Below are 3811 nucleotides of genomic sequence, written 5' to 3' on the forward strand. Positions count from 1 at the left end.
TTACACAATACTCTAATGAACATTCAGACAGACAAAGGTTACATATTTTTGCGTAAATGTTGTTGCCAAATATCTCGAAAAGATGTTGATGGTTATACCTCAAATTTTTACACAATACTCTACTGAACGTTGAGACAGAAGTGGACATAGAGAACGGATGGACAGAGTGATGGAGGTGGGAGGAGGGAGGGGAAGAGATGTACAGGGAGAAGGAGGGGAGATGAGAAGATGGGCAGAGAGAGGGGGCAAGGAATTTAGGCTGTATATGCAATTTCCAAACAAATTTAGCAATTGCGAAGCATTGCCGGATTCGCCAGTAATTTCTACAAATATACAGATTTACGTGTTTACCAATCAAATACGTTGTTAGGAACAACCGCTTGAAAGTGTAATTTCGATAAGCCGTATTCTTGATTGGCTGTGCATGAAATAAAATTTGATTTCTTCAAACCAAAATGTGTGATATTGTTATGTTAAAATCGACTTAAATCCATCTCTGTAGTTGCGCTTTTGTCCGCCGCGCGAAACGTTGTCTTTGCATACCCGTTCCTATGACTTTTTTAGAACTTCTCATGCAACAACGAAGCGAGCGTTACAGGAAAGTGCAGCCTGCTGAGGTCAATAAGGCTCAATTTCGTAAATTTTCGTCACTTTCTTCTGAAATCCCTGTTTCAGATGTAGCGCGATTATTCGATTCGCAGTAGCATCTGTAGAGATAAGGAGAGGAATTCTTGTGACAGCAAGCAAATGGGATTAGGTTCTTTTCGCTTTACGTAAAATTTTGCTTCATAATTCTGAAATTAGGAGTATAATAGAACGGAATGGACAGTGTCTTGAAAGGCGGAGATGATCGTCAACAAAAGAGAGACGAGTATAACGGAATGTAGTCGAATTAAATCAGGTGATGCTGACGGAATTACACTCCTGGAAATGGAAAAAAGAACACATTGACACCGGTGTGTCAGACCCACCATACTTGCTCCGGACACTGCGAGAGGGCTGTACAAGCAATGATCACACGCACGGCACAGCGGACACACCAGGAACCGCGGTGTTGGCCGTCGAATGGCGCTAGCTGCGCAGCATTTGTGCACCGCCGCCGTCAGTGTCAGCCAGTTTGCCGTGGCATACGGAGCTCCATCGCAGTCTTTAACACTGGTAGCATGCCGCGACAGCGTGGACGTGAACCGTATGTGCAGTTGACGGACTTTGAGCGAGGGCGTATAGTGGGCATGCGGGAGGCCGGGTGGACGTACCGCCGAATTGCTCAACAGGTGGGGCGTGAGGTCTCCACAGTACATCGATGTTGTCGCCAGTGGTCGGCGGAAGGCGCACGTGCCCGTCGACCTGGGACCGGACCGCAGCGACGCACGGATGCACGCCAAGACCGTAGGATCCTACGCAGTGCCGTAGGGGACCGCACCGCCACTTCCCAGCAAATTAGGGACACTGTTGCTCCTGGGGTATCGGCGAGGACCATTCGCAACCGTCTCCATGAAGCTGGGCCGACAGGCGTGAATGGAGGGACGAATGGAGACGTGTCGTCTTCAGCGATGAGAGTCGCTTCTGCCTTGGTGCCAATGATGGTCGTATGCGTGTTTGGCGCCGTGCAGGTGAGCGCCACAATCAGGACTGCATACGACCGAGGCACACAGGGCCAACACCCGGCATCATGGTGTGGGGAGCGATCTCCTACACTGGCCGTACACCACTGCTGATCGTCGAGGGGACACTGAATAGTGCACGGTACATCCAAACCGTCATCGAACCCATCGTTCTACCATTCCTAGACCGGCAAGGGAACTCGCTGTTCCAACAGGACAATGCACGTCCGCATGTATCCCGTGCCACCCAACGTGCTCTAGAAGGTGTAAGTCAACTACCCTGGCCAGCAAGATCTCCGGATCTGTCCCCCATTGAGCATGTTTGGGACTGGATGAAGCGTCGTCTCACGCGGTCTGCACGTCCCGCACGAACGCTGGTCCAACTGAGGCGCCAGGTGGAAATGGCATGGCAAGCCGTTCCACAGGACTACATCCAGCATCTCTACGATCGTCTCCATGGGAGAATAGCAGCCTGCATTGCTGCGAAAGGTGGATATACACTGTACTAGTGCCGACATTGTGCATGCTCTGTTGCCTGTGTGTATGTGCTTGTGGTTCTGTCAGTGTGATCATGTGATGTATCTGACCCCAGGAATGTGTCAATAAAGTTTCCCCTTCCTGGGACAATGAATTCACGGTGTTCTTATTTCAATTTCCAGGAGTGTAGATTAGGAAAGAGGCACTTAAAGTAGTAAATGAGTTTTGCTATTTGGGGAGCAAAATAACTGAGGGTGGTCGGAGTAGAGAGGATATAAAATGTAGACTGGCAATGGCAAGGAAAGCGTTTCTTAAGAAGAGAAATTTGTTAACATCGAATGTAGATTTAAGTGTCAGGAATTCTTTTCTCAGAGTATTTGTATGGAGTGTAGCCATGTATGGATGTGAAACATGGACAATAAACAGCTTAGACAAGAAAAAAACAGAAGATTTTGAAATGTGGTGCTACAGAAGAATACTGAAAATTAGATGGGTAGATCACGTAACTAATGAGGTACTGAATACAACTGGGGAGAAGGGGAATTTGTGGCACAACTTGATTAGAAGAAGGGATCGGTTGGTAGGATACGTTCTGAGGCATCAAGGGATCACCAATTTACTACTGGAGAGAAGATGCATTGTAAAAATCGTTGAGGGATACCAAGAGATGAATACACTAAGCAGATTCAGACAGACGTAAGTTGCAGTAGTTACCCGGAGATGAAGACCCTTGCACAGGAAAGAGTAGCTTGGAGAGCTGCATCAAACCAATCTACAGACAACAACAAATAGAAGTTAATTATAAAAATATTAACTCACTGTACCGCTGTCGTTCATTATACAGAACCGCCACTGAACGTATCTCATCCTAATCGTGTAATTAGCTCTTTCTCTAAATGTAACAAACTAGTCTTCATCGCCGTATCACTTCACTGTTGATCAGAGACAAGGGTATCGTCAGGAGTTCGCCAGAGAAGTGTGACAGGGCCGTTGTTGTTCTCTACATACATAAATATTTCGATGACAGAGTGGGCAGCAAACTGCGGTTATTTCCTGATGATGCCCTGGTGTACGGTAAGTTCTCGAAGTTGATTGATTGTAGGAAGATACAAGACGACTTAGACAGAATTTTCAGTTGGTGTGATGAATGGCAGCTAGCCCTAAATGTGGAAAAAGTAAGTTAATGTGGATGAGTAGGAAGATCAAACACGTAATATTCGGATACAGTATTCATAGTGCCCTGCTTGGAACAGTCAAGTCGTTTAAATATCTGGGCCTAATGTAGCAAAGCGATTGAGGTGACTCGAGCATGTGGGGACTGTGGTAGGGAGTCTTTGGAAAGATGGCGTCCAGTGAAAGCATGCTTTGTGATAAGTGCGGGAAAAAGGTTAAAAATAAGGAAGTCAGTGTTTTGTGTTGACGGTAGTGTGGAAAATCGTTTCACATGGAATGTTTGGGGCTCACGAACAGCGAAGATCGCATTATAAAGTGCTCAAAAGGTCGCTTAATATATGTTTGTGACAACTGTGGAGTAAGGTTAGCTGACGAAATCTCAGAAGACATTAATACAGTGAAACATGAACAAATCTTGTACTCTAAGCAGCAATGCAATGTTGATCTAGTTGCATCAGTGAGTAATCTTACGCAAGTTGTGAAAAAACTTAACAGTGACAACAAACAAATAGAAGAAAAACTCGACACTGTGATTGCCACAAACTCTAAGTTAGAAA

This window comes from Schistocerca nitens, chromosome 7 (genome assembly GCF_023898315.1).
Source record: "Schistocerca nitens isolate TAMUIC-IGC-003100 chromosome 7, iqSchNite1.1, whole genome shotgun sequence".
Lineage (NCBI taxonomy): Eukaryota > Metazoa > Arthropoda > Insecta > Orthoptera > Acrididae > Schistocerca > Schistocerca nitens.